This window comes from Cavia porcellus, unplaced genomic scaffold (assembly GCF_034190915.1).
Source record: "Cavia porcellus strain 051 isolate PalLab524CR breed Dunkin Hartley unplaced genomic scaffold, mCavPor4.1 scaffold_1, whole genome shotgun sequence".
Classification (NCBI taxonomy): Eukaryota; Metazoa; Chordata; class Mammalia; order Rodentia; family Caviidae; genus Cavia; species Cavia porcellus.
Genome location: NW_026947484.1, coordinates 78,653,701 through 78,673,050, shown reverse-complemented (window position 1 = coordinate 78,673,050; position 19,350 = coordinate 78,653,701).

The following is a 19,350-nucleotide window of genomic DNA, read 5'->3' as shown; positions in this document are numbered from 1 at the left end:
CTTTTCTTAGTTGAAAGGTTAAAAAAGAAGAAAATAATTCTTCTTTCATCTCACTATCTAATGGATTATTCATGATTTTTATATCTTCTTGCATCAGCTTTGGTCATTCATACCAAAGTAGGCGTCTGTTGTTTCTTCTGAATTCTCCGTTTCTTTAGAGAACAGGTTCTCGGAGAAGTTACTAACAATCTAACTTTTAGCAAAGTTTATTGTGATTTTGCCTTTTATATTTGTAATTGAATTTATTTGGCCTTTTCTTTTCTTTTTTGGTAAGATCAGTTAGAGATTTGTCCCAATTTCCTAAGTGCTTATAATTGTATAACACAAGACATAGCTACAGGTATCTATTTGAAATCTATCTGTTTGAACTTGGATTTTTTTGGTTGAGATTTTTGGCCTACCTTTTGTCAATTTGTGGTAGTGGGTATTGAAGTCCCCAATTATAGTTGTTTTGGTGTTGATCTGATTTTTTTATGTCCAGTAGTGTTTACTTTATGAAGTTGGATGTCTATTGTTTGGTACATATACATCTATGATTTTTTGTCTCTTCCTATAAAGATAACAAACATATTCCATTGACAAATATATGCTGACATTATTTGCTTCTATGATCAGTTTTTATTTGGAATTAACTTTGATATTATGGATAGCTATACCTTTTTTTTTTTTAGGTTCATAGTGCATGGAATATTTTTTTCATCCTTTGATTTTTAATCTGTGTATTTCTTTTTTGGATTAAATTTGTCTCTTGTGTACTGTGCATGTCTTTGGATATTATTTCTTGATCCATCCTGCTAATGTGTCTTTTCATTGGGACCCTGCAACCATTCACACTGGGAATTATTGTAAGTACTGACTTATTCCTCTCACTGTATTATTTGCCTGTTACAGACTCCCCACCCAACACGCATAGCTTTTTTCTCATTTATGCTTAACTGTTCACCCTGCTTGGTGTATTCAGGCTAGTAGGGTTTCTTTTGGGGGGAGCATTGTTGAGTTCACTGTCTTTTTCTAGGATATACTTGAGAATTTTGCAGTGCTTGTTTGAGGTGCTTTTTGTCATGGAAATAACATTTCTTCATCAATTTTACTTTATTTTTATTGTGAATATGTATGTATGTATTGATTGAGACAGGGTCTTGCTATGTGGTTCAGCCTCATTATTATCCCCCAGCCTTGAACTCACAGTGATCTTCTTGCTTTGGCCTGGGATTACATACATGCACCATCTTACCCAAATACCAATTTTAAAAGAAAGTTTTGTAGGATATATAAATTTGTGTTGGAAATTGTTATCTTGAAAGTCTTTATTCCTAGCTCTCTTCATCTTTAAGATTTCAGTTGACAAGTCTGTTGTAATTCCAATGGGTCTACTCCTGTGCATGATTCATTATTTTCTGTAACAGCTCTTAAGATTTTGTCTCTGTGTTGAACTTTTGGGATTTTGACTATGATGTGACAGGAAGAGGTTCTCTTCTTATTTTGGCTATTTGGGGTTCTATATGCTTCATTAATTTGTCTTTTATTTCTTTATGTTTGGAAAGTTTTCTTCTATTTCTAGAAATAGGTTTTTTATGTTTTTGTGCTGTCTTCAGACTTTTCACTTATTATAACTACTGTGATTAATCTTTGCATCATCTAGCAGATGTTAGATTTCTTTTCCATCTTGTCTTATTGTTTTTAAGGTATCTCTATGTAAATTATCTTTGAAAGTATCCCTATCTCCTAATTCTAATATTCCGTCTTCACATTGGTTGTCTCTGCTTACCATGAATTCAATATAATTTTTAATCTCCTGGATTTCTACTTGTATTCTTTCAATGGAATTTAATTCTTCATTAAATTGGCCATTCATGTTTTGTAAAGTTTTGTTTAAGTCAGCCAGGTTTTTATTTGTGTCTTTCCAAAGCTTGTTGTTTATTGCATGCATTATCTATTTATTTATATCTCCTATGAACCTGAAAAGCACCTTATTGATTTGCTTTTAAATATCTTCTGTTATTTTTCCAAATAATTCAGTTGTGTATCTTCTGCTTTCTTCCCCCTTGATGCTTCAATATTAGATTTGGAGGAGTTGAGAGTTTTCAGAGGTATATGGTTGCCTTGTCATTTAATTTTCTATAGTTTTTATTTGTATGTCTATTTTGTTTTGTACATTGGTTTATGGTCACCTGTAGTTGAAATCCTTTGTTTTTTGCATGGCTTCTCAGCCTTTTGGCTAAGGTCAAGTGTGATACTTTGTTTCATGTATGGAGATTCCTTTAGTTCTTTGGTTTTAGTGATGCACTCAGGGGATGGCTAATAATAGTCTTTTGACTCTGTTCTGCAATCAGACCACTATTAATTTGAGAGGGCTGATGTAGTGTAACTGGTCCAGCCCTCATTCTCCTAGAGGGACTGCAGTGTTCATGTCACAAAAGTAACCTGGGTGTTGGCGTCCAGAGAAAACTTTTTAATAGTAACAATTATGTGACCCTTGCAATATCAAGTTTATCAGCAACAGTATTATCATTTAAGACTAACTACATATTGACATACCATATGAACCAACAATGTAACACATTTAACCTTAGAGAATGTCTTAGTTACTTTCTACTGGTTGCTGAGACAAAATAACTGATGCACCAAGTTGGGAAAGGAAAAGTTTATTTCTTACAGTTTTTGGAGGTTTCAGTCCAGTTCAGTTAGCTCCAAGACAGGCTGGCATGGCTGGGATGCAGTTCATGGTGGCTGTAAAAAGTAAGGCAGAAACCAGCAAAAGAGCAAGACACACCTTCTTCCTGCCATTGCGTTACATCCTGGTTCCACCCCTAGGCCAGTGTACTACTCACATCCCCAATCCAAGCACAAGACAATGAACTAATCACAAATGCACAATGCAAATGCATGAGGCCTGGGGGCCACCAACATAAACCATGACATTCCACCCCTGGCCCCCAGGACTCATATGCATCCTTTATAAAAAGACATTTAGTTCATCTCCAAGAGTTGCCAAAGTCCTAATAGTTTCAGCATTGCTGAAAAGTCCAAGTCCCAAGTCTCCTCCAAGAGCTATGGCAAACTCTCAACTGTAACCCCTTGTACAAATGAAACAAGGTGAAACATTTCTGAAATGTAAAGGCACAAGATAAACATTACCATTCCAAAAGTTACAAACAAGGGAATATAAAGCATTGGAAACAAAGTAAGTTGAACAAGACAAACCTTAAGTCCTAGAGTTTTATGCTCAGCATTTGAAGCAATCTAGTTGCAAGCTCCAAAAGGCTTGGGTGATTCCACCCCCAAGGCACTTCGAGGGATTTCAGCTCCTGCTGCTTTTCTCTTAAATCCTCTCTGCTCACTTTTTGCAGCTTTCCTTGGATCACTCACATTCCTGGCTTTTCCAAACTTCTGGTGTCTCCACTGCACCTTTGGCTTCACCTTTACATCTTTACAAATTGCCCTTTCAGGGGCACACTGCTTGGCCTCCCAGGCCCTTTACAATGGAAGTGGAAGCTGTCCTACCCTCCAAATTTGTGCATTTTTCTTGCACCTAAAATCAGCACCATGTGGATGCCACCAAGGTTTGCTGCCATCTGGAGCAATAGCCAGGCTTTTCTGTCTCTTGGCTGTTGGGGTCAATTGCCTGGATCTTTAGGCCCTGTGAACCTGATTGTGAAGAAAAGCTTCTGTATGTTATCACCATTCTGGAACCTCATGTGGCCTCCATGGCTAATCTGGAGCATGGTGCTCTGCAGGTTTCTCTTCTGAGCAAATTCTTTCACCTTTGCAGTTTTGAGGCTGCAAAGGGTGGAGATCCGCTGCTTCCTGGGATGGCCTGGAGCTATCTTTTTTATCTCTCTGTTTCTCCTCAGCAAAGTCTCAACTCTGTCTTTACAATCCATAGCTTTTCTAGAATTTTCCTTCTGGCTAAACTCACAGTATTGTAAATTACCCGGCTGGGCTCTTTGCTCTTGATTTGCAGCATAAAGCTGGCTAAAAGCCCCCAACAATAGCCATGCCACAGCCTCAATATTTGACTGCTTTGAAATTTCCTTTTCCATATTAATCAGTCTGTTACTCTTTGTCTCAGTCTCAGGCAGAGTCTCTGGGCAGGAGCAAAATGCAGACAAACTTTCTGCCAAGCCATAACACACATCATGGGGAGTCCAACAACCAATGTAGTCCTTCCCAGCAGAAACCTCCCAAGCCTGGTCTTTACCATGAGGCTTTCTATCAGCCTTCTGGTCTCCTGAGCTCTGACCAGAATCTCCTCTACAGAACAGCCTAAGCTGCTCCATCTCTATGGATCCAGGCAACATGTCTGAACCTTTCCAAACCCTGCCCACAAGCCATTTCCAAAGCCTCTCGAAAAACATGGTGAGGTATAGTCACAGCAAATGACCCCAATCTCGGTACCAAATTCTGTCTTAGTTACTTTTTACTTGTTGCTGAGACAAAATACCTGATGCACCAAGTTGGGAAAGGAAAGGTTTATTTCTTACAGTTTTTGAAAGTTTCAGTCCATATTCAGTTGGCTCCAAGGTAGTGTGGCATGGCAGGGCTGCAGTTCATGGTGGCTGTAAACAGCAAGGCAGAAACTGGGCAAGGAAAAGAGCTAGACACCCCTTCTTCCTGCCATTACATTACAACCTGGCTCCACTTCTTTGTGGGTGTAGCACTGACACCATCAATTCAAGCACTTCACAATGAACCAATCACAAGTGCACAGTGCAAATGCATGAGGTCTGGAGGCCACAGACATAAACCATGACAGAGAATGAATGTATACTTATAGTATAAGTTCTAAGAGTAACCAAATATTGACATGCAGCAAACATGTACGAAATGTGATAACTATACTTCCACCAATGATTACAAACAATTCAACAGCAGTAATGAGTTAATTATGTAAATATTAATTAAGTCTACTGGTTATAACAGTGGCAGAAAACCTATGGCATCTCTGAAAGGTTTACCATCACAGGCTTACACTGTTATAGGAATCTGAAAATGGGAGCCTGCAAGAGTAAAAATTTGAAAATTAAACAATGGATGATGAGACAGGAGATAAAAATGAGACAAATGTTCTCCTTGAGGAGTGGAAGGATATTACAGAATCAGATAACTATAGTGGAAAAAGACAAATGAGGAGCAACATAAAAGAAAAAATGAGAGGAAAAAGAAACAATATAGAGAATAAAAATTAAATGGAAAAATCAAAGAAGAAAGAGAGTTACAGAAAGAACAAAGAAAGGAAGATGAAGGAAATCCCCCAAACTCCAATGAAGTGAGAAAAAAGAAAAAGTAAAAGAGTTCAAAAACAGGAAAAAATGTTTCTCTCTATATTTGAATGAGTGGTTTCTTTCCAGGATCCATAGTTTTGGAGTTTAACAAATCGTAGTTTGCCTTGCCTTAAGGCCTGTGAGTTTGAAAGGCAAACTTGTATTCCACTGACCCCTTTGTTGACCCAAGGCTGTGGCAATGTTCATGCTGAGATTTGTCCTTGCTCACATTGGTAGGTAGAGAAGGCAATCAGACCTCAGGTGCTGATGTAGGCAGCAGGGCAAGGGTTCAGTAGTTAATGCAGCAATCTGAGACCCAACTTGAACACAATTCAAGTTGTGGCTGGTGTCTCACTGTGGTGTGGCAGGCCTATGTGTTTCGTGGCCTTAGCCTACACATTTGAGGGGATCTCTTTCTAGCCTATATACTCTCCACTGCGGTCTCTTCTCAGTCACTGTGGGAGGGAAACACTAGGATCTCTGAAGTGAACTTGCTTTTTAGTTGTCTGGGTCCTGAGACCCAGATTTAAATAATCAACTCCTTTTTGAAGTGGTGCCTGATCAAGCACTCTGGTGATATTAGTGGGAGTCCGTGCTGGAATTCTACTCTTGCTGTGGCCTGGTATGTGGAAAGAGTCCCCTTAGAGAAATGCCCCACACTGCTTTTGCAGCTCACCACAGCTGTGGACTATATCACCATTTCCCCCTGGGGTTCCCACTCCTGAGTGCTCACCTTGTTTCTGGTGCTCCTCTCCATGAGTTGCAAGCTGGGGATAGAGTCCATTTTCTACATTGTGGGTTTTCTTTCCAACTTCTCTGTAGCTTCTAATTTTCCTTTCAGTGCTTTTCAATTCCCAGAGATTTACTTCTCTGTTTCTTTGCCAAGCTATTATTCTCAAGTGTCTGGATTCTGGATCTTGGAAAAGCTGAATTTTTTTCAGGTCATCCATTTCTCTTAAAGACAAAGAGCTATACTTAAGTTTTGGTTTATACTGAAGCTATGGTTAAACTTAAGCTATACTTAAGTTTTTTTTTTTTTAAATAATTCCATCCATTGTTTTGGAGATAAAGAGTATATTTGAAGTTTGGAGGCAGACAGACATGCTTGAGAGGTTCTTATCTGGAACACTCTTTTACCCTTATAGAAATGTGCCTATTGACTTGTCTCCTCAGCTCAAACCTAGAATCACCACAAGAAGCAAACTTACAGAACTGAAATTGTGATTTGATGAAATGCCTTATGCTACAATGCACACTTGGGTCCAGCTGCTGCTCCTTAAGCCCTTTCCTTCCCACCTTTGGAAGACTTTTAATGCAAACAAAATACTGGAATATTTTGTTTTAGTCTCTGGATAGGTTCTCACACATAGACGGGAATGTTTTCCTGTTCCTTCCTGCCTGAGGAGGCTATCAGTATTTTTAAAGTTGAAGGATTATTTAATTTTCACTGAGAGTTGATTAACCCTGTATTTAGGTTGTACGACTCCTCTGTGAGCAAAGGTTTCTTTGTAACCATCGAAGAGGATACACACTATGAAGCTTAGGAAGATCTGATTTGATCATAAGGAAGAGAATAGACTATTTGAATTTTGCAGGGATTTGTGGCCCAGAAAGAAAAAGGGAGTTGTTCAGAGTTACTCCTCCACTCACTGGTAGATCTAGAGAGAGAACGGCATGTGGCAAGCAGAATTTTAAGGTGGTCATATGACCTTCACCTCTTGGTAATGCTTCTGGAGTTAGGTTATATCATTTGTGGCAAAGTCTTTCTTTGGTCAAACCCTAGTGAGCTCTTGTGAGTTCAAATAGGCCTCAACTCTGGGCATATATCCTCTGAAAGCCCAATTTAAGCAAGAATACTGATAAGTTAGTTTGGCCAGACTCTCCTACTTGATCAAATATTTGACCTTGATATATGACCAAATTCTTCTTTCCCATCATTTCTCAGGTGATGTCTGACTATATTGATCAGGCTTAAGAAAGAATTCTGTTAGATTGATTTAACCAAAATTCCCCCATAATCCTGATATTTCCTCTTAGTAATTTTCCACCCATTGTTTCTTGATATAAATTTCCAGTTTTCCTTGTATTCATATTTGAGCTAAATCTCTCACCCCTGCTGCAAAAACCCTATCATAGTAAGACTGCATTCTACTCTTAATAGATTATCCTTGAATAAAATGTTTCTTCTCTTTAACAAATGTTATGTGTAAGTTTTGTTTTACCCATGGCCCAGAGAGGTTATCAAGGTAGGTTTAATGTAATTCCAAGGGCCTTCTAAGAGCAGTCAGTGGCAAATGTCAGAAATACTTGAAGTATCAGAAAGACTTGAGGTGATAGCAGTTTTCCACTGAAGACTTGGGTAGGCCTATGGAAGGACCAGCAAGTGGCCTTTAGGAGCTGAGAGGAACTACCCTCCTTCCTCAAAGGGAGCAAGAGGAAGGGAATTTTAGTCCTATAAAAGAAAAGAAATGAGTTTTTCCAGCAATCTGAAAAAGCTAGAAATCTCCAGGAAGACCCTGGTCTGACTGACCCCGACCAGAGACCCCAACCAAACCCTTTTGATTTCAGATCTTCCAAACTTTGAGATAACAGATAATAAGTGATTATTGTTTTAAATGTTTATGTTTGTTGCAATTTATTTTAAAACAATAGAAATATGTCTAGCCATTAGCAAAATACAAAATTTGAAATGAAAATCAACATGAAGTTGAACTTTCACCACAGTGAGAATAGATATTACCAAGAACATAAATAGTATATAGTATAAATTCTGGTGAGGATGCGAAGTTGCTGGGTTGGAGAGTGGAGGAAGGAAGGAACCTTTATACACTATTGGTGGGAGGGTACAGCTGTTATGGAAATCAACACGGAGTTTCCTCAAAAGGACTACAAATGGAGCTACCGTTTGGTCCAGTTATTTCATTCCATTCCATATCATATATACCTGAAGCAACTGATATCAGCACATTGTAAGAATATCTTCATGCCCATTTTATATCAAAGAGCCAAGATGTGGAACCAGCCTAGATTCCCATCAACAGATAAATGGATAAAGATAATGTGAACAGAATATTATTTAGCCATATGGAAGAATGGAATTTTGTCATTTGCAGAAAAGTATGTGGATCTAGAGATCATCATGTTGAGTGAAACAGTGCAGACCCTTAAATGTTTTGCATGTCTTTTTTTAATTTTAAAAAGTGTAAAACTAAACATAAAGCAGAATAAAGCAGATCAGAAGCAAAATGTGTGTTTTCCCTAATTTGTTGAATCTAAAATAGATGACAAAATAAGAGGACGTTTTGTAATTAGATAAGAGTGTCTTGGTTAATTACTCTCATTGTCGAGACAAAATACCTGACACCCAAAGCTTATAGTTTATGGAGGTTCCAGTCCATACTTAGCTGGCTCCAAGGCAGGCTGGTATGGATGAGGGGCAGCCTTTCATGACAGCCACAAGCAACAAGAGCCAAAGAGCAAAAGAGAAAAATCAAGCCTCCTTCCCTCCCTTATATTGTATGCCAGCTACCCATCCCTGGGTGGGTACAACAGCCACACGGCCGGCCATCCCAGTGCTAGACAAAGAACCAATCACAAATGCCAGACTCAACTGCCTCCGTGACTGCATGAGACTTTGGGGGGACATTGAAACAAACTACAACAAAGAAGAGGGGAAGAAGGAGGTAAGGATAGGTAATGGGAAGATGGATTTTCCCATTTTTGCCTTCTTTTCTCATCATTTTTTTCTTTTCCCTTTCTTCATTTTCCGCTCCCCCTCCCTAGTTCTCCTTCCCATTTGAAAATTTTCTTCCTGTTCAGAGCATTTTGTCTCCTCACTGACTTCAGGAACATGGTCCCTCTGTTTCCTTTGTGAGGGGTGGCATGCTTTAGAAGGCGAAGGAATTTGAGATAAGCTAATAATCTCTGCTAATCATAATTTCACTGCTATTTTTTTGTGAGAGCTATAATCCAGGTATTGCAATACATGATTTGTAGCAGGATAATTTGGCACTGTGTTTGGCTCTGGATGACTTGTATAGATGTACAGGTAGAGGAATTTCCCATTTGACAGATAAAGGATCTGAGGCCCAATAAAGTAGTCCAGAGTCATGTTTGCTTCTAAGAAGTGGCATTAGAGAGGTTCAACCTACGGTTTTGTGCTGATGGCATCTGGTAGCCTTGTCTTCACAACTAGATGCCTTAGGCAACAGAAATTTATAAATCAGTTCTGGAGCTGGAATTCTGCTATCTCCATTTTGGTAGGGTCAGCTCCTTCTAGGGTGGTGAAGGAAGATGTATTTGGGGACTCTATCCTTGCTTGTGGTAGTTTGCTGGAAATCATCACTGCTCCTTGGCCTGCATGTGTCACCCTGATCTCTGCTCTCATACATAGTGCTGTGTGTCTGTCTGCCTCTGTGCACCAATTTCCTATTTTTATATGGACACAGTCATAGCAGGCTAATGCTCACTCTAAGAACCTCATTTTAACCTGATTATCTAAGAGCCTCTTTCCAAATAAGCTCAGTTCACAGACCCTGGAAGTGAGGATTTAAACATGTTTTAGGGAGATGAATTTCAACTTATTTTAGATGTCAGAGCTCTGGTTTTTATCTTAATGGCAAGAGAAACACCAGTGTTTGCAGATGCGTGTTGCCTTGCCCTGTTAATCTTAGACTTAAAGATTGATACCAGTACCCAAGCCCCAAGCCAAAGGATTAAAAAAAACAAACAACTGTTTTCTCTTTCTGCCTTTTTAGTCTTTCTGTTTCTTATCACTCCAGCCAAAGTGTATAGGCTGTGTCAGCTTCCTCAGATCCTCAAAGAGGGAAGTTGTCAAGTCCCCCTGATCTATTGCTGGCCCCTGCCCCTGCTTTGTGACCCATATCCTGCCTATACTCAGCAGAGCTGCAGAGATCTTCAGTTCCCACTGGTCCAGACCTGGAGCAGGGTATGGGCTTCATGGCTTTCCTAGGAAGAAAGCAACATCTCAGCACAGGCCTGATGTCAGGTAACTGCTGCCACTTGACTTGCTTCTCTCTGTTTTTCCTGGAGGAGAAATTATCAAAAGCAATGAACCCTACCATTTATACCTTGTACGCTGCCAGCCACGCCCTCCTCTAAGGACTTTAAATGTAAGATCTCACATTATTTTCATTATTGTAGTTAACATTTGCACAGTATTTTGTGGTTTGCAGAGCATTCTCTCGTCTGACCTTTGCCATGTTCCTTTGAGAGATTAGAGCAGCTTATTTCAGCTTTGTGGATGGTGAGTGACCTGCTTAGTGTCACCCTACATATGAAGTAGACACTGCCTGCTAAGTTCACAGACGTGCAAGGCCTTCTGTATGGGAGCCCCTTAAAACCCTCCCCCTGAGGAGTGTTTTACTCCCACCTAGAATGTGGATCTTTGGAACTTTTCTCCCCCTCAGGCATAGTGGATAGAGTTCAGGGGTACCACCCTGCATCCTGAAACTCACATGCATACTTATCTGTGCAGCTACACGTGAGCTTTGTGATCTCAGTTTTGGAAGAAAGCAACAGCTTATTTTGGAATGTTCTCATAAGGGCTCTGTATCCCCCAGTTCAGTTTGTGCTACACTCTAGTCCCCAAGGGACCAACCAAAGGGAAGTCTAAGGAATTCAAGGGAAGCCCAGTGCAGATACAATTCTGAGCTGGAGTTTCTTAAGTTTTTGCTACCCACTGTTCTTTGAAAAGTTGAGTCCGGGGACACATAATGATGGTCTATATTCATGTATTAGTTATTGACTATTGCCTGACATAGCTCTGACTTAGTAGCTTAGAGCAACACACATCTATAATCTCATTGTTTCTGTGGTGGCAAATATCCAGATAAAATTTAACTGGATGGCTTTGGCTTCAAGGTCTCTCTCATAAGGTTGCTGTCGAACTGTCAGTTGGTGCTGAAGTTCTCTGGGGCAGCCGGGTCTGCTTCCAGGCTCCCTCCTTGGGTGGAGTGGTTAGCAGGACTTCATTTCATGTTGCTATTGACCAGATTCATCAGTATACAGATTATGCCATTGGCTCCTCAAATGTCCTCATGGCATGGCAGCTGGTTTCTCAGGAGCGAGGGAGCTGAGAGAGAACCTTAGACAGAAGTTGGCTGTTTGGGTCTAAATCACAAAGAGTGAGGAGAGCAAGAGTTTAGAGTCTGGATTGGGCTTAAGTGGGAAAAGAAGGCACCAGATGTAATGTGACTTCAACCCAGCTCCCTACGGAATCTGGCAAAGCAGTGGCAGTACCAGCTGCTGCCACCACCCCGTGCTAAAAGGGTAAAGCAACCTCCAAGGACACCTGTGTGTAGGGCAACCTGGACTCCGTCGCTGTACGACTGCATCTTGAACAGGTGGCCTCCCACACTCTGAGCCAAGAACAAGTTGGGAGAAAAAATATGCAACATATTTGCTCTGTGTTTGACATGGTGCCCTTGACCTTCAAGCTGTAGAAACAGCTACCAGTGTGACAGGGCTGGAAGAAAAATGAAAACTTGGAATGTGCCATCCAGGAGGAGGCCTGTATATTCTCAAGTCTGCCTTAGAGTGCCATAGAAGACTCTTCTGCTTCCGGGTAGAACCCGGCCCTCCTTTCTTCCCCTTCTAGTAGTCTTGAATTCTTTTTCTGGGTTTGGGTTGCTCAGGCTAGTTCAATCTCAGATCCCAATCTCTGTTGGCTTCCAGGTCAGCAGGATTTCACCTTACTCCTTGATACCTTCCAGTCTCCCAAAGGCCTGAGTAGCAATCTTGAGCACTTCTAAGAGAAACTCCCAATTTTTCTTGAGACAAGGAAGTCCAGAGCATAAAAGCCGGATGACTCACTTTAGAAATCACTAGAGGTAGAGGAGAAAACTACCTTTTTATGTTTTGTAATCTTTTCCAGAAAAAGGAAGAAATCAAAACTAAATAATTCATCACATTATCCTTCCATTGATTCCTTTTAAGAACACTACGTATGTGATATGGTTTTCTGACCTTATTTACAAGAAAACCAAAACTCAGATGGATTCAATACTTAACCCTCAGTAAAAAATGAAGTCAGAATTTAAACTCAAATGCATGTTACTTGCCTGAGTCATGGGCTGGTTCAGCTTCAGCATCCATTCCACACTTACTTCCCAGACATGGTTGAGTTCTGCGGCATAGTTCTCAGTGGATTACTTTAGGAATTACAAAACTGGGTTATCGAGGTTAAGTGACTTTCCCAAGGATTAGAGCTCAGATGTGGCAGGAATCCAGAGGAGGCTGGAAGGCCCTTGGAAGACTTCCTTCCTCCCCTCTCCAGGGCAAGAGTGAATGCCAAGCTCTGGGTGCTCCAGGTAGACTGACCTTTGCATCAGCTCCCTGCCGCCATCTGTGGAGGAAGAACAGCACGTCCCTCCACTTTCCACAGTGCACCTTGCCCCTGCCTGCAGGACCATCTCAGTGCTGTTCATCCTTGGTTAAAACAGTCACTGTAAGACTCCTAGGACTATAGGGTGGTCACGATACCCCCCCCTCCCCCAACTTTTATTATGAGATTGCCTTTTCTGACCCTAACTCCTACCCTTCCAAAATTCTTCAACGGGAATTCCACAGTCCTTGTCAATTATCAGGCAGCTCCAGTTTAGTCTTCATGCTTCCTTTGAATGTTGAATGCTCTCATTCCAATGTGGGACTATTACATGCCTGGCAGCGTAGGCATCCTTGGCCCACCTGACCACTCAATGCCATTTCTCTTTCCTGGTGAAATAAAGATGAGATATCTGATAAATGGCCCCCCAATGGGAAAGTTCCCTCCTCATAATCCTCTTAGATAATGGTTGTTTTCCACCCAGAGGCCCTTTAATACATTGGATATCCTGAGCCTACTACTGTGCATTTAATACAGTGGAGATACTGAGCTTACTACTGGGCCTTTAATACAGTGGAGATACTGAGCTTACTACTGGGCCTTTAATACAGTGGAGATCCTGATAACTCCTTCTTGCTGCTTCCAGGCCATTTTGCTTCCCTCTTCCCTAACTGTTCCAAGCTAAGTGTGAGTTGTGAGTCATCAGGTCTTTTTCTCTCTTATCAAAATCATGGACTGGTTTCTCTGTCTTCTCTCTAGGCTCCTTCCCACCTTGGGCATTACCACCACACTCTGTCTCATACAGATTAAATGTCTGCCTAGATATACTTCTAGTACTCTTCATCTCCTCACCTTGCTTCGTCTCCTACCTTATGTCAGCCACTGGCTCACGTGGTCTGACCTAGATCATGCCCGGAAGTGCGAGCAACCATTCCACAAAGTCAGTTTCAAAAGTTCTGCTTTTATCGTCACTTTTGTTTGCAGTTCATACTCTGTAGTGTCTTAAGTTAAACAACTCTTTGCTGTACAGCCGCAGGACCTCTGGTGTAATGATCTCTCCATGTCGTTACTACCCCACAGCCACCCAGAGACCTCCTGATTGCTTCTAGACACACCGGGCACAGGCTCACTAGTGGACGGGACCAGTGTTCATTCTGTGGGGTTTTCTGTGGCTCAGTAGACTCTCTCTCCAGGCATCAGCACTTGGCGTTTCTTCTTCCCCCAGACACTGACACAGTTTTATTCATACTTTATAGTGAGGCTCCTTCTGATCATTTCATCTAAATTGTAATTTGCCCCAATATTGTTATTGCCTATTATTCTTCCTCCTCATCCTTCTCCATTGAACTTATTGCTGTTACTATATATTTTTCTTTTAATTTGTTCCTCTAGAATGGAAGCTTTATGATGGCAGGAAGTTTTGTTCACTGTAACTGTGTCTAGTGCAGTGTTTGGCACATATTTGGAATGTAAGGAGGAACTCTACAAAATATCTTTAGCAATGTATTGGTGATTGGCAATACAGTACCAATTCAAATTCTGGAAAACAATGCAAAAGCAGATACTGTTTATACAGTGGAGGCACCGAATCACTGTCATTGCAATTCTTTTTATCTTTCTTTTATCCTTCTCCATTTGGATTTCTTTCTTCCCCTCTTCTAGATATCTCCCCATTTTTCCACATTTCCATTCCCTTTCTGCTTCTCATTTCTTTGACCCCTTTTCTCCTCTCTGCAGGTTTTTAAAGAACAAAGCAAATTATTTTCTTGGAAAAGAATTTTAATTTCCAAGGCATAGGAAGTGAAATTGTCCCTTTTCATGAGATTCCCTTGAGCATCCTACAGTCTAATGAAATAAATGGCCTGGAGGCAGCTGTGGTGTGTGGAGGTCTGGGGGTGGTTCTGTCCATGTCTGGCTTTTCTTCTTCCTCACAGCTTGGACTCTGCAGCTCTAGGGGGATGAGCAGAGCAGGGCAAACTTGTCACTGCCCCCTTGTTCCATGCTACTTATGAAATAGCAATACATGACAGATGAGCCTAGAGATTTTGTAAAAATGAAGGAGAGAGAAACTTCTCTTGCTAGCGAATTTTGTAGATGGTAAAAAATATATATAATCCTCTTCTTGAATACAAAGTTTTTATTTCTGGGCTAAGTTGGCATGTGGAGCCTGGTGGAGAAACTGTTCTCTCCCCTTCCAGTAAGTTAGCCTCTGGCAGCTGCAAGTGGTGGACGTGGGGACAGTTCTGCTGTCAGGATGCTCACCCCTTCAAAGGGAAGCAGAACTGTCCAAGAAGCACACTGCACAAGCTGTGGGGCCCTCAGTGGGCTTTGTGAGTGGCAATGTGGAAAAGGCCAAGACTTAGGTTCCCGTACACACTTGGGTTCAGGCCTGCTGCATTTTTTTCTGCCTCTGCAAACTTAAGAACATTACATGAGTACTTTGTGCCTTAGTTTCCTTTTCTGCTAATTGGAAATAACAATCTCTTCCTACTTCACTGGGTTGTCATAAGGACTGTCTAATAACGATGGTGATGAGTGTGACTTTGGACACCGTATGCCAGGCTTGTTGCTAAGTGTACACATTCATGTGCATGAAGTGCCCAGGAAAGTGCTTGTCAAGCAATGTGTGTTTGATGAATCTTTAAACTACTTTTACCCACCATTGTGTATGATGGCAACAAGAACTCTCCAGACCCATGAATACCTCAGGTCACTTTCCCCTTGTAAGAGGAAGTTTCAGGTTTCCTGGGATCTTGCGGTAGAAATATTCATCAAGATGGGTTTGGTTGTCTATAAACAACTCCCAAATTTCAGTTCCTTTACCTAAAAAAGGCTTATTATTTCTCAAACACACTGCATGTCTCATGGAGGTCACCTTGACATCTGTTTCCACAATTACAAAAAAAAAAAAAAAAAACTAAAAGAACAAAAACCTAGAAAAGGAGAACTGAAATAGAGAAACAGCCTAAATGCTTCAACTCAGAAATAATATAGAAAGTCTCTGAATTAGGAATGGATTCTGTTCTGGGAGATTGTTTATGAGTTAAATGCACTTGTGATCTGACAAACTGTGTCTTATACAGGACACATGTGAAAGTTCAGAACTTAAATATTCAGAAATTGGAGACTTATAATACAGATCTTTTTGGGTGGAATGTGCTTGACCAAAGCAAGCCGTTTAGACAGGTAGAAATTGAAAGTGTTGGTGAAATGCCATCTACCACATCCATATTCTGGAAGAACTAAAGTATCTGTGAATGACCTAATGACTGTGGACCTTGATGATCACCTCAGAAGGGCACACTATGGATGGTGGAAATTACTGACCTTTTGTTCATCCTCCCCTTCCAAGGAATAAATGCTATCATAAACTAGGTATCCACGACCAGAATGTGATTGCCATGGTGCCAGGTATATATCCTGCATTCACATATCAGATAGTTATCCCCAAAAGGTCAATGTCCTCCATAAACTAGTGCAGAAACCATGGCTCAGGAAAAGTTAGTAGGTATTAAGGATAGCATAAAAGGATTCCACACAGTTTTTTTGGATTATAGAAGAAACTTCAAAAAGAACAGGAGACCATAGAGACTGATTTCCAGTCCTTCTTCCTTATTTTTAAAGTCTGGGCACATGCCAGGATGCAAGCCAGGTTTGACAGATTCATGTTGTTTTCTAGAGAACTGTGGTGAGAGATGGGAATGAATGATGTGGTTGATTAATGTCTGCTATGGACACAGGGAAAAATGGCAGCGTGGGAAACGGGGACACCTCTAGGAATTTTCTTTCATTTCCTGGGCTTTGGTTATATCACCTGCTAAATAAGGTGAACACATATACCTCACCTGAATGATGGTGGAGCCTGGCCAAGGTGACTTTTCTGGTGTCATTTGAGGGGCACCAGAATTTCTAGTTGCACATATTCTGACTGATTTTATGCACAGCTTAAATTCATGAAAATGCTTTTGTATGTGCAGGATGGGGTTGAATAACAAAACAGCTCCTTAAGAGGGAAGAATGATAAGGCTGAATAAGTTTAGTACAGTGCCAATCATCTATGAGCTGGGATGCATCTTAGTCCTCAAAGTTGACTGTCTCTCTTAGTCTGGTGTAATATAGTATGGAGCAGTGATTCTCAGATTAATGTATGCCATATTTTTTGCGGCAGTTTGGGAAATACAAACATATTTTTATCTTAAAATATACAAGTATGTTAATCAGGATTCCATCAGGAAATAGATGATACATTTATTTAACAGAAGAGATTTTTAGTAAAGATTCTGTTCACAGAGTTATAGTCAGGATGGAGTGGTATGTCATACAGGGATGATAAGAGACCACTATCACCCCTAGGCCCCCCGGACCCACAAGAGACAAAGCTGTTGCTAGGGTCTGTCAGTGCTGTGGCCCAAGAGAGCTACTCAACAATGCCATGGCTCTGGGAACACAATCAATAACCTCAGCCAATGCCAGAGAAGTCGGGGAAAAAACACCTAGAATTTTCTCTTCTCTGGTCTGCAGATACTTTACCTTTCTTTCCAGGATACCAAGAGCCTTGCTGATACCGACAGGAGAGAGACTCCTTGGGCCATGCAGCCATGTAGGGAAGCTAAGTAATAGGCGGAAAAGACCTGGCAAGAACAGTGAAAGCAGAAAGAGGAATTCATGTGGGTCTTAGGGAAGTCACATCAGAGAACAGGGAAAGGAGGACGCCCTGGTGTATATATAAGGACCACATTCATCTTGATTTAGGGGCTCAGGGCATCAGGCTGGGAGAAGGGAATTTGGAGCTCAACAGAATTTAAACCTACTTTCCTAGATATACAATCTTTGACAACATGTTTTGCTTTTTCTTCTAACAGGCCATAATCTAATGTTTTCTCTTAATTGTAAGGAAAAATTTCTTAAAGCATTTCACCTTTTTCTTCTTAAAGCTAAGGTAAGACAAGAGCTGCATTTTCTGCTGGTTTGAATTATAAGTCCAAGGAGAAGTGTGTGACCAGGCTTGGCATAAGAGAAGGAGCCGGCTGTCTGCAGGGTGAAGATGGGGATCCATTTGAATGGAGCAAGTCTGCTCAGGGCTTTTTGCTGTTGTTGTTGCTCATACTTTGGAGGATTTTGCCTCCTTTCCTATGTAGTAAGGCAGGCCATCTGGCTCACCAATCAGATCAACCACATTAGTTTTCAATTCTGTGCCTGTTGGCCTGAAAATCCATCCCAGTTTCAGCCAGAACAGGAAGACTGTTAGTTTCTCTTCTTTTCTTTGTTTTCCATGCCCCTCTCTGCCAACGACCCAGGTACTTTTCAGATCCAGACAGAAGAAAGACCTATGCAATACCTTCTAGCTACATGAGCCTGTTTTAAATTGAAAATGAAATGCATTAAAATGAAGTTCAATAAAAATTCATTCCTGAGTCATTCTATCTGCATTTTATATGCTCAGTGGCTACATATGGTTGGTGGTGACTGTGTCAGACAGTGCATAATGTCCCCACCACTCCAGAAAGTTCTTCCAGATATAGGATTCAAAAGCTGTTTCAACTCACTGAATCCTCTCTTTAACAGCGAGGTACTCTCTGAGATTGCACAATTTTCTTGTGCAGCCAAAACGTGTAATGATGATGAAGATGATGATACTGACTGACGTTTATTTAGTTCATAACAGGGCCACATGGTGTGCTAAGGGTTTTAAATACACATTATATAATTTAATTACCACAATTGTGACAAGATACCACTCTCACTTCTTTTTCAAGTTCACTGAAATTATAACCACACAACAAATGGGTTGTATCAGACAAAACTGCCAAAATTCATCTGTTTTTGGTGAAAATGACAATTTCATATGGCTCAATCTCAGAGGAAATGGCAGAACCAGGTTTAATATCCACACCCAAGTTCAGTGCCGTTAAACTTCTATACATGACTGACCTCCTTGAAACTTAGTTCTTAGGGAAATGGAAAGATTAAATGAAACAATACTGGTCCTGTGCCCAGTGCGCAGTGATGCTCTTGAAATGTTCTTTTTGTTTGGGCTTTATTCTGTCCTAATCCTGGGGAGGCAGTGCACAGCTGTTTGAGCAGATGTAGCCAGCCAGAGTGAGAGGGAGAGGAGGAGGAAGAGGCGGAGAAGGAGGAAGAGGAGGAGGAGGAGGCCTGTGTCCATTTGCTAGATCCCAAGCAAGGGCCTGGAAATCCCACCTTTGTCCTGAACACCTCCCCCAACCCTTCCCCAGTCCCTACTCTTTACTCTTAGGGAGTCTGTTTTGAAGGGCAGGTCTGCGTCTTTTTTCTCTGTTCCCGCAGTCAGAGGGGAGGTGACAAACCATGGCCTTTCCTATTCCTCCTGTCTCTCAACCGCCCCACAAAATGGACTTCATCAACAAACTCCTCCCTTCCTGGCTGCAAAAGGAACGCTGAGACTGGTGGTATGTTGTGGGGCAGCTGCTGTGTGGAGCATGTAGGTGGTGGTGTGAGCTGTGCTCTGGCCCCCTGCACATCTGTTTGCATTAACTGTCTCTGCAGAGGATACAATCCCGGTAGCTCCACATTCCTCTTCCTCTTGCAAAGAGGGCAGAGATCTTTTTTTGTTGGAACTGCTGTTAGGGTGGGGTTTTTAGGGCTTGGGTAACTTTTAATCCATTTGTAGGGAACCTTTGGGAAGGAAACTCTCGAAGGCAATAGCAAGGACTGGCAGGTTTAGCCAAGGAAAATTATAGGGTATCCAGCCCTTCAGATAAG